At 41.1% G+C, this 12,641-nt stretch overlaps 1 pseudogene; it reads left to right on the top strand.

Moving 5' to 3' along the window:
• The first annotated feature begins 6,506 nt into the window (after positions 1-6,506).
• Positions 6,507-8,112, top strand: LOC140374598 (sperm-associated antigen 6 pseudogene; annotated as a pseudogene).
• Positions 8,113-12,641: the final 4,529 nt, after the last annotated feature.

Genomic DNA, 12,641 nt, shown 5'->3' with positions numbered 1-12,641 from the left:
CCTTTATTAATTCTATTAGACTATTAAGAATGCTAGGTGTGCGTGTGCGTGTGCATGTGTGTGTGTGCGTGCGTGTGTGTGCGTGTTTGTGTGCGTGTGTGAGATAGAAGGCACATTGTTTTAACAGTTAAAGTTTAGCAACAATATAATTGTATCTCAACAAAATTCAAGACCTCCAACCACTTTAAAAATGTAAGCAGGAATAAAATACAGGATTTCCAACACATTGTCTAATACTTAATCTTTAAGTATAGTTTAAATTTGTCAAATCTAAATGTCCTACAAAGTCCCAACCGCATTAATCCACCTCTTATCATTATGATGCCATGGCTGTCAAGACACTACATTTTAGACCCCTGGCAACACATGATTGCTAAATATGATTGGATAAAAGATCTAACATAAAGACCAGCCCTCTGAATCTCAACCAGGGGCTGGAAGCAGCGCAACTAAGAGGAAAGTGATGAAATGAAGAGTATAAGTCTTACTCTGGGGAAAAATGTAATAAATATTTATGGGAAAATATATATATTTTAAAATTATATTCTGATTATGTTTAGGGCCTTGCTCGCCCTGACGGCCCACCAATGGAATCACTATATGATCTATACTGGCCCAAAGAGACGGGTTAGACATCCCTGATGTCAAAAAAGCCCCAGAATCCAGCCCAAATAATTTATATTTAATAATTTCCGATCAATATATAGCGTTTTTATAGCTAGAACTACAAGTCCCACAATCCTTTGCAGCAGCTGCGCGTGTTGAGGGCTGAGCAGTGCTGACGCGCGTCACGTGTCCACACTAATGTGACAGTGATTACAAACAATGCTCTCATTTGATTCACTACATTAATAATTTCACTAAGATAAGCCTAAACTATAAAGATAGCGTGCCCATATTGCATTTGTGCAGCAACAGCAACAGGTCTGTGATATCATTTCATATCAGAATCATATCCGTTTAGTTTTTTTTTTTCAACCTGTGAGAGAAGTTCAACTGTTGACGATCATTTTCATTTTTACTAATATATATATATATATATATATATATATATATATATATATATATATATATATATATATATATATAGTATATATATATATATATATATATATATATATATATATATATATATATATATATATATATATATATTATATATATATATATGTATATATATATATATATATATATATATATACATCTTTAACTTCTATGTTGCATATAACTCATTGAGTTTCAACCCTGAAATTTCGGAACATGTTTGTCAATGCAGTCTTCAGTTGGTGTTTATCTTGAAGGAAAAGAGCGCAGTATCATCGGCAAATTGGGTCATTTTGATCTCCCTCCCAAAAATGTTCAGACCTTTGATTTTAGTTTGATTTATATAGATATAATTTCAACAGCCAAAAAAAAAAACACAAAAATGGAGAGATGGGGCATTCTTGTGTAATATAGGTGACTCATTTAGTAAAAGCAAGATTAGATGTAAGGTTCAGCAAGAGGAAAATGAAGCAAAAAAAGGTGGGGAAAGGGGGCACTATATAACTTCCCAAGTTCAGGGGCTGAAACCTGATACTTTTTTTCTCCATAAAACTTATTTATCGCCTCAACAAATTGCAGTGCCACTTAACAATAAACGTTTTTCTTCAAATGCAAACCTACAAATGAGAGATCATACTTAGAATAGACAAAATGTATGATTCATGCCAGCAAAGTTTGATGAATGGAAATGAAGACTGTAGTACAGGACTTGTGGCACACAATGCATTCACACCACACTCACCCTTTCTGCTTGTTCATGTTAATACCTCCCTCTGAGACACAACTGTGGTCACGCCAGGCTCCGAGGCCACCTGCACGAGAGAGGGTCACTGTGCCTTCAGTCCTGTGGACCGGACACTGGAGAAGACCAACCTGACCAGCATCCAGACCACTGCCTCACCTCCACCAAAACCCTGGGCACACGCTTGTGCCTGCTGCAAGCCGCCAATAGCCGGGCACAAACGAGACTGACTGCAATCATTGTTGAAAAAGCCTGTGGTGCATTGTTCCATTTTGAGAAATAAATATCATCGTTAAATTGTTGTTGTGCGTTTTAAATACTATAATCAAAATACAACAATTTAACAAAGAAAGAAACACGGGATAAATCAACAGACAAGCGTATAATATTTATTTGAGTTTTACTAAATTATGTGACTCCCTCCCATTCAATAAATGCAATAAATACATTTGAACACATTCAAATTGCAGCTCCATAAATGTAATAAAGTTTACTGTGTAGCTTGACTGTTCTTCTAGCTTAAATCTTACTGAAGCACAGTGACGCAGTGCAAATATTTTCAATCCATACCTAGCCCAGAGCAAAGAATACCGGTAGTAACAATATACATGTATAAAAAATAAAACGGGAATGAACAGAATGGAAAAATTGAGTAAAAAAATAAAACTACATTTCAAATAGACTGCTTGGTTATAGTTTCCGCGTTAAATACATTAGCGCTATAGCCACACCCAGGTATTGATGAGCCAGAAAGCCGCAGTGATGGAATAAAAGATCATCTCTCGCTTCACACGCTCTTTGTTCTCCTCTTCTAACAGCTGCAGTCTCCGGTTCAACTTGATGAGCTATAAATAAATAATAAGTGTTAATTTATACGTTTTGTGATTGGAATGCATTTTAAAGAGGACAGTATAAACAATACATTATTCACTTAAGTGGTTGGAAGATTTGAAACTTTCATTTTGGGATCATTATAAAGCTACAGTCTTTCTGTCTTCTATCATTCTTCACTAGCAAGGACCACGCCACAACAATGGAATACAAAAGAAAGTTTATTGATAATAGTGATGATGGGTTGATGATGGGTCGATGATGGAGCGATGATGGAGCGATGATGGAGCGATGATGGGTCGATGATGGAGCGATGATGGAGCGATGATGGAGCGAGGAGAGTTGGCTGGGTAGAGACGCAGGATGGGGGCTCTGTCTCGGGTAATCAGTCCAGCCGATTCAGAACCCCTCCTACATAGATGGTGATGTGTTAAGGTGAAGATGATAGAGACATGGGGTGAGAGGCTGGGGTCGAAAGAGCAGAGACAACAAGAGATGCTGGGATTGGCCTGTGCATATATAGGACTTCTGGGTAATTAGAGGCGTGGTTAAAGAGTGGAGATGTGGTTGCTGGAGAAGTAAGAGGTTGAAGCGTGGTCCTGCTCCCGAACCCCAGTTAACAAATAACCTCGTTAACTACACTTCACTAGCAAGGACCACTCCACAACAATGGAATACGAAAGAATGTTTATTGATAATAGTGATGATGGAGCGATGATGGAGCGATGATGGAGCGATGATGGAGCGATGATGGAGCGATGATGGAACGATGAGAGTTGGCTGGGTAGAGACCCAGGATGGGGGCTCTGTCTTAGGTAATCAGCCCAGCCGATTCAGAACTCCCAAAGATGATTTAAAATGAAGGAAGATGATCTGGATCTCAACGTAAGCCTGGCTGAAAATAATGTTACTGAGTGGCACGAGGGAGGAGGAGCTGGATAGTCAAGGACTCTTTTAAGAGTAGCTCAATGGAATCTAAAGCAGTCTGTCCATTACTGAGACGAAGATTAATACTGGTGCATTGGGATAAAGTTTTAGCGTTTGTGGGTCGTCAACGGAAGTACATGGGTGTGAATAAGGTGCGAGAGTGATAGGATTTGAACGAGCAGTCGATTAAACCGGATTTTGTGGTGGAGTCGCCTTGCTCCGGAGTGGAGGGCGAAATACTTGCATGGATGTATGAGTTGACGAGCTGCAGATAGCTGGTTTCTTACTCCTATTATTCCTATTCTTCATGTTCATACTTAGGCATTTTTGACCCCCTGACCATCGATGAAAGTCACACATGGGGACATAGACACGATTGGCTCGGCCCGAACTCGAATAAAATGGAGCTTGCCACGTGGATCCACACGGCCCGGCGCCGCGCCCCCAGGGGAAGAACAATAGACTCGAGCATTCCATGGAATGAACATTCCATTCCATGGCTCGAGCCTAACAAGAATAAAGTCTTTACTACACACATGTAGTACTTTTTTACTACACACATGTAGTACGTTTTTAATAAAAATTTAGCGAATAAAAGGAACAATACATTCCTAAGGCTATGTTCATACTCAGGCCTTTTTTGACCTCCTGAACATTGATGAATGTCACACATGGGGACATAGACGCGATCGGCTCGGCCCGAACTCAAATAAAATGGAATTTGCGAGAACGCCCGTCGCAACAGCGCCACATAATTCAAAAAAGAGAAAACATGAAACTCCTAATTTTTGGCCGAGGCACATGAAACTTGGGACAGTGAAAGAGCTACCTTTGATGAGTAAAACACACCTGGCAGCATCACTCTATGATAAACAGGAAGTCAGCCAAGTTGAATCAAAGTAGCGCCGCCACGTTTGACTTTCTTTTTTCAAAATTATACTTGTCCTAGGTTTTTCGTCCGATCGAGCTCAAAACAACAGTTTTTGCATCTGGAAACATTGAAAATTAATACAAATCCAACAAAACTTAAATATTCCTTATATTCTGCCTTAGTCAGCCATGTTGAATCGAAGTGGCGCCGCCACATTTGACTTTCTTTTTTCAAAATTGTACTTGTCCTAGGTTTTTCGTCAGATTGAGCTCAAAACAACACTTTTTGCATCTGGAAACATCGAAAATTAATACAAATCCCCCAAAATAAGTTTTTTTTTTTGTGAATGGGGCATTGTGTTCATTTCGATGGGGAAAAATACTGATACCTTCACTGAAAACAGTGAAAGTGTTAAGGAGTTGAAACGTGTCAAAAATCAGGACAATCCTGGAAAAATACAAGTACATATAGTGTCAGCTTTATGACATAAGCAGACGCTCAATAAAGTCTAAAGAATAAAACCGATGGCAGTAAATGCACCTTTTCAGTTGGCTGCCAACCACCATTAAAAGCAAAACAACAACAACAACATCATCATATTAGGCTTTTTGTTATGTTTTGAATATAACTTTAGCCTACTATGGCCTGTTACAAACTACTACAAACAAAAGTGATACCAAAACGGAAGCTAATGCAGGTGGTATCTTTTGATCAAGGGCAAATCAAACTTTTCAAACGCAGTTAAGCTTCTAAAAGCCATTGATTGAAAAACAACCAGAAACATTTGGGGGTTATTCTGGCGGTCTAGCTGTGAGGTCTTACCGTTGGGATGCTGTGACGTTCAGGTTGTAAGATTACCTATGATTTGAGTAAGAACGGGTAGGTAATGCCGCACAAAATAGGTTCGATTAAGGGGATACCAGACTGAGAAGATGTACCCGTCAAAGACCTGTCAAACTGTTAAACATATTCCGATGCTGAGGTGATAGTTGAAATAAGTAAATCTAGAGTCAAGCCTATTATTAAGAGTCATGTATATAAACCTTGGCCGGATTATTGGAATCTTTGTGATACTGGACGGCATCTTTATCAGATACAAAGTAGTGTTGGTCCGTGCAGATCCATGGGCAGGAACGCGGGGGAAGAGAGAGCCTGAGAATAGGCTACACTGGACCTAATAAGTCACTGAATAGGATAGGCAAATATCCTACTGGTTTATGTGATCACTGTCAAGAACCAGAGACTGCTGATGGTTTCAAAAATAATAAACAGGAATTCAATCTGCTGAATCTTCATACAATCCAGTAGCAAAAAAACATGTAAGGGTAAAGTTATTTATATAACACAGGATTAATTGGAAGATGATAAAGTTAAGAGCGTCTTTGTAGTGTTACACTACAATCCCATTTTGGTATTATGGTTTCCGTTGATCTCCTGTCCACACCCAATCCAATAGGTGGCAGTAAATGCACCTTTTCAGTTGGCTGCCAACCGCCATTGAAAGTAACACAACATTACAGAGGTAAACTCTATCACCATGGTTACAGATTGTTGATGTCACTGTGACATCATCAGGCCTTTGTTTGAAAACAGCTTCATCTGGATAGTCACGGCCGAGGAATATGGGGGAAGAAGAGTCAGCTCTGGAATAAAGTCTAAAGAATAAAGTCTGGCGGTAATGTAACACTTGGATACCAACCGCCATAAAACACCAAAGAAGAAGAAGAAGAAGAAGAAGAGAAATATGGGTGGCGGGGATAGAAGAAGAAGAAATGCGCTAAAAGAATAAAGTCTAAAGAATAATGTCTAAAGAATAAAGTCTAAAGAAAAAAGTCTAGTGGTAATGTAACACTTGGATACCAACCGCCATAAAACTGAAGAGGAGGAAGAAGAAAAAGAAGAGGAAGAAGAAGAAGAAGAAGAAGAAGAAGAAGAAGAAGAAGAAGAAGAAGAAGAAGAAGAAGAAGAAGAAGAAGAAGAAGAAGAAGAAGAAGAAGAAGAAGAAGAAGAAGAAGAAGAAGAAGAAGAAGAAGAAGAAGAAATAATAACAGACAAAGCTTCTATGAATTGTTGTGACAGTGAAGTGAAACAATGACTCAACGACAAATAATTCAAGTTTTTGAACAGTACCAGAGATCAAGGATGCAGTTTGTTCAGACTGTGGCTGATCTCGCAAACCGGCCACAAAACATAGAAACTTTGCAAAATGCAGGTGTGATGTCTTTGCTGCGCCCTCTCATGCTGGATGTGGTGCCTAGTATCCAGAAGACTGCTGCCTTGGCTCTCGGCCGCATGGCAGACCACAATAAATACCTGGCTGAAGCTGTGGTGAATGCAGACATTCTCCCACAACTTATCAACTCTCTTGAGACACAGAATAGGTTTTACAAAAAGGCAGTTGCATTTGTTCTGCGGGCTGTAGCCAAACACTCTCCTGAGATGGCTGAAGCTGTAGTGACGTGTGGAGGAGCCAATGCTCTGGTCCTTTGCCTCGAGGACTTTGACCCGGGGGTGACGGAGGCGGCTGCTTGGGCTTTGGGCTACATTGCACGCCACAATGCCTCTCTCTCTCAGGCTGTGGTGGATGCAGGTGCAGCCCCCCTGCTGGTCTTGTCCCTCCAGGAGCCTGAAATTGCTGTGAAACGCATCGCTGCCTCTGCACTAAGTGACATCTGCAAACACACACCACAGCTGGCCCAGACTGTGGTGGACACTGGGGCCATTGCATATTTGGCACAAATGATTCTGAACCCAGACGCCAAACTGAAGAAGCAGGTATTCTCAGCACTGAGTCAGATCAGTAAGCACTCCTGCGATTTGGCTGAGATGGTGATCGAGGCTGAGATTTTCCCTGCAGCGATCACCTGCCTCAGAGACCCAGACATATATGTGAGGAAGAATGTCACTATACTTATGAAGGAAGTGGTCAAGCATACACCGGAGCTGGCTCTTTTAATAGTGAACTGTGGTGGTCTGGCAGCTGTTATTGACTCATTGGGCGACTGCCAAGGAGAGATGCGTCTGCCTGGCATCATGATGCTGGGATACATCGCAGCACACAATGAGAATCTAGCAATGACAGTCATTTTTTCCAAGGCGTTGCCTCAGCTCACTTTATGCCTGTTGGAGGAGCCAGAGCACCACATCAAAGCCGCAACTGTGTGGACCATAAACCAGATTGGACACCACTCTCCGGAGCATGCCAGAAATGTGGCCATAAGCGACCTGCTACCAAACATACTGCAGCTCTACAAGAACGAGAATAGTTCTGAGGACCTGACGACCAAGAGTAAGAAGGCGTTGAAGAGCATCCTCCAGAAATGCACCTATCTCCCTGCTCTAGAGCCCCTTCTCTACGATGCCCCCGCAAATATCCTCAAACACGTGGTTGGCCAATTCGCCAAGATGCTGCCTCTTGACATAAAAGCGCGGCAGTGCTTTGTCACCAGCGGAGGATTGAAGAAAGTTCAGGAGATGGACGCAGAACCAGGGTCTGTTCTCCAGGAGCACATCAACGCCATCAACAGCTGTTTCCCAGAGGAGATAGTCAGATACTACACCCCTGGATACTCAGAGACCTTACTAGAACGTTTAGAGAACTTTCATCCAGCCTGAATGAATTTAACAAAACAAAAAAAATATTTTGAGACTTTTCATCGTAATTTTGCGAAAACTTACTGGCAACAAATCGCCCGTAAGTTATAACTTTTGGGTAATTTGTTGCCCGTAAGACTGCTTACGTTTCCTCATCACAATGACAGTCTACGGTAACTTATTGGCAACAAATCGCCAGTAAGTTACCACAATGACTGCTTATTGTTACTTACCGCAATGACTGTTTACGGTAACTTACTGGCAACAAATCCCTAGTAAGTTACCGTAATGACTGCTCAAGGTAGATGTACCACATGTGCTAATGTGGTAACAAGGGCAAAATGGGTGTAAATGGATGTGAATTGGTGAGTGTTTCCTTGATTGTGCTTTGAGTGCCTTGAAAGTACTGGTGCTGTTGATATCATTGACGGAAAGTGGATCTGCACCTGTGGGTGTGGCCGTTTTTGATGTACCTTTATTAATTCTATTAGACTATTAAGAATGCTATGTGCGTGTGCGCACGTGAGTGAGATAGAAGGCACATCGTTTTAATAGAAGTTTAGCAACAATATAATTGCATCACAACAAAAAATCAAGACCTCCAACGGCTTTAAAAATGTAAGCAGGAATAAAATACAGGATTTCCATCATATTGTCTAATACTTAATCTTAAAGTATAGTTTAAATTTGTGAAATGTAAATGTCCTCATCATTATGATGCTATGGCTTTATACACTATACATTTTAGACCCCTGTCAACACATGATTGCTAAATATGATTGGATAAAAGATCTAACATAAAGACCAGCCCTCTGAATCTCAACCAGGGGCTGGAAGCAGCACAACCAAGAGGAAAGTGATGAAATGAAGAGTATAACTCTTACTCTGGGGAATAATTAAATATTTTTTTACGGGAAAATATATTAAAATTATATTCTGATTATGTTTAGGGCCCGGGGGGCCGACTATCGCTTTTATATAGTGCCCATGCTCGTACACAGGTTTGAAAAAACACCCCTAATCACTGACCCCCTCACCCCTGAAAAAGTACCCCTTTTCACTGACCAAACCCAAAAAGTACCCCTTTTCACTGACCACGCCAAAAAGTACCCCTTTTCACTGACCACAACCAAAAAGTACCCCTTTTCACTGACCACGCTAAAAAAAGTACCCCTTTTCACTGACCACAACCAAAAAGTACCCCTTTTCACTGACCACGCTAAAAAAAGTACCCCTTTTCACTGACCACAACCAAAAAATACCCCTTTTCACAAAGCCTGAAAATATACCCTTTTTCACTTTAAAAGTTAGAAAAGTGCACTGAAACATATTACCATAGTATTGTTATACAAATTTACAATTCAATGACATGAAAATTCTCAGAAATAACTTTATTTCAAACATATATACAAGTACACAATGATATTTATAGCAATGAGTTGTCAAAAAAACAGGTTCAGATCAAGACAGCTCACTGTATGTTCAAGCGCATGAACATAACTCACATGCAAGGCAGACATTTTATGTACAGATAGTTATTTAGCACATAACAGTTTTTTAATGTACGCAAGTTTCATAGCACAAAACTCAGCACTCTATAAGCAAAATGTATTTACATTATCAGCCTCGGCCCAGAGGAGGCAGCAGCAGCAGCAGCAGCAGAGTGTGTGAACGCTTTATAGCGGGGAAAAGTGTCCGGGCAGTGGGGAAACAGTCAGGGCCGGCCCAGCCTATAAGCGATCTAAGCAGCCGCGTAGGGCCCCGAGGCGTTAATAGGGCCCCCAATCTGGCAACCCGTCTTATGCGAAGTGCAAGCGCAGCGTGCGCCACTAGTGTAGTAGCCCACACAGTGCGGCAGCGCACACAGCGGTAACATATAACGCACAAACCACATTTATTTGTAATGACAATCTGGCAACCAAGACACCAGACCTGCGCTGATTGGGCAACTTCATTGTGAGCGAGCAGAACGAGAGCAAAACATAAACACAACAGTACGTGGTCATCATGTCCAGAGGAATATATCTCCCGGTGCCGAAAAACGAAAGAAGAAACTTCTTGACGATGTAAAGAAACTGCAAACTCAACAACACTCTCCAGGTATTGAACTTCTCTTACAAAGAGACGGTTAATGCTGCTGTTTGAAACAACATGATTCTGTCACGTTAGTTCGCTCAGGCTGGAGGCGACGAGAGCTCTGCCCCGCGCACAATGTGTCTGAATGAAAGATAATAAGCTTAACATTTACACCAGCCCCGTAGTGTGAGCTGCAGGTGAGGCCGGTGAGGGGCGTCTATGCCCCGGTCACTAAGAGGCGGAGATCCGGTCCGGACGAGCGCCGTCTCGTCCAGAACCTCTGACGTGAGACTTTGGAGTGAACAGTGTGCGGCCCCTGTCCCGGGCCCCTGTCCCGGGCCCCTGTCCCGGGCCCCTGTCCCGGGCCCCTGTCCCGGGCCCCTGTGCAGCCTCAGTCAGAGATGAGCGGTTTGAGTTTGCGTCTCTCTCTCACATCACCATGTGTGAGATCAATCGTGACTCGTGATGTCTGTTTTACTTTGACTTCTTAAAGTGCAATAAGAGGAACGTAAAGGTTTATGCGCGTAAGGTCCATCAGCCAATCACATCGCAGCATTGTTTCATGCAGGAGTCCAGTGTGTGATGTTCTGATCAGAACAAACATTTATATTGTAATTCACTTTTAATAGAGCAATAAAACATTTCAATTTATTTAAAAAGCATCATTAGACTATTTGTTATAAATTATAATAAATTGATAGTGAAAAATAACCAGACATATTATGATTACGTCTGTTATAGAATAATACTATATATTTTTATACAAAAGTGGCAAAGTTGCAGAAACACAGTCTCTTCACTATAGCGAGGTTTGGACCTTCACTTCTAGTTCTGTTCATTCTCTGGGAATAACATGTTTGCACTGTTTTATCAGTGTTAATTGTTAATCAAGCAACGCTTATGCCTTTTATTTGATTTAATATAACTTGTTTTGTCACTTTGGCAAGAAGGAATAGTTGGGAGCTGTAAAAGATAAATTAGTAAGGATAACTATTACTTTTACATTTTCAGTTAAAATGAATCAATTTGACCATAATTATTTTTCATAGCCAATATTGTATTGAGTAATTAAGTACACTAATGTATTAATAACTGGCTTTAATCATTTTCTCCTGGCACAGTTTCATCACATCATCATTTTATAGCATTACAACCTCAACATTTTACTCTTACTTTAGCCGGCTGGACCACATTAAAATGCAGCAGAAGATCCAAAAAAGGTCTGAAAATCTCTGGGGGAGGGCCCCCAGACCCCCCCTGTTCATTCATTTAAACTAATGTGCTAATGTGGCTGTAGACCCTTAACGCCCACAAATACACCCAAAACATATCTGGGACGTGTGTTATTTGTACAGGGAGTAGAGGTGATGTCAGCGGAATACCAAGTTGCATTGTGGGATTTAAGTTATCAATATTTGAGCTTGTGAGGTGTAGAGAATAAACTAACTGGCAAACAGATGCCCTGGCGTTTTGGTGCGCTTTGTTTGCGTTGAAGAAAGTTCCCATATGTGAATTGTTTACAGACAATGGCAATAAAACTGATTCTGATGACGTGTTGAGGGGCCCCCAGAAATGTTTTCGCTTAGGGCCTCCTGAAGGCTTGGGCCGGCCCTGGAAACAGTTTAGGGAAGTGAAGGTTCGTGATTCAACTAACTGGGCGCTCCGCAAATACGAAGAGCGCACCGCGCGCGCTCTGCTCCGTGCGCGCGGCACTCTTGGGCAGTGAGAGAGCCGGGCACGCACGCCGGGGAGAAGAGATGACGGGGCGGTTAGGGCGCACCGTCACAGTCAACAAACAAAAAAATCACCAAAATTGTTTGAAAAAGTACCCCTATTTGCAGAAAAAGGACCCCTAATCACGGATCCGCGCGGATCCGCGGAAACGGCCGGAAACCCCCCCCCCCTTTGCCGCGATTTTTTGTATGAGCATGGACACACCTTTCCACAGAGTCGGCCCCCCGGGGTTTAGGGCCTTGCTCGCCCTGACGGCCCACCAATGGAATCAGTATATGATCTATACTGCCCCAAAGAGACAGGTTAGACATCCCTGATGTCAAACCTGATATAAAAACGCTATATATCGATATATAGCGGTTTTATAGCTAGAACTACAAGTCCCACAATCCTTTGCAGCAGCTGCGCGTGTTGAGGGCTGAGCAGTGCTGGCGCGCGTCACGTGTCCACACTAATGTGACAGTGATTACAAACACAATGCACTCATTTGATTCACTACATTAATAATTTCACTAAGATAAGCCTAAACTATAAAGATAGCGTGCCCATATTGCATTTGTGCAGCAACAGCAACAGGTCTGTGATATCATTTCATATCAGAATCATATCCGTTTAGTTTTTTTTTTTCAACCTGTGAGAGAAGTTCAACTGTTGACGATCATTTTCATTTTTACTAATATATATATATATATATATATATATATATATATATATATATATATATATATATATATATATATATATATATATATATAGTATATATATATATATATAGTATATATATATATATATATATATATATAGTATATATATATATATATA

This window comes from Eucyclogobius newberryi, unplaced genomic scaffold (genome assembly GCF_026437365.1).
Source record: "Eucyclogobius newberryi isolate DKJ021-1_F unplaced genomic scaffold, fEucNew1.0.hap1 SCAF_10, whole genome shotgun sequence".
NCBI lineage: Eukaryota > Metazoa > Chordata > Actinopteri > Gobiiformes > Gobiidae > Eucyclogobius > Eucyclogobius newberryi.
Note: the sequence above shows the minus strand (reverse complement) of the source record. Positions and strands in the feature narration are given on the sequence as shown.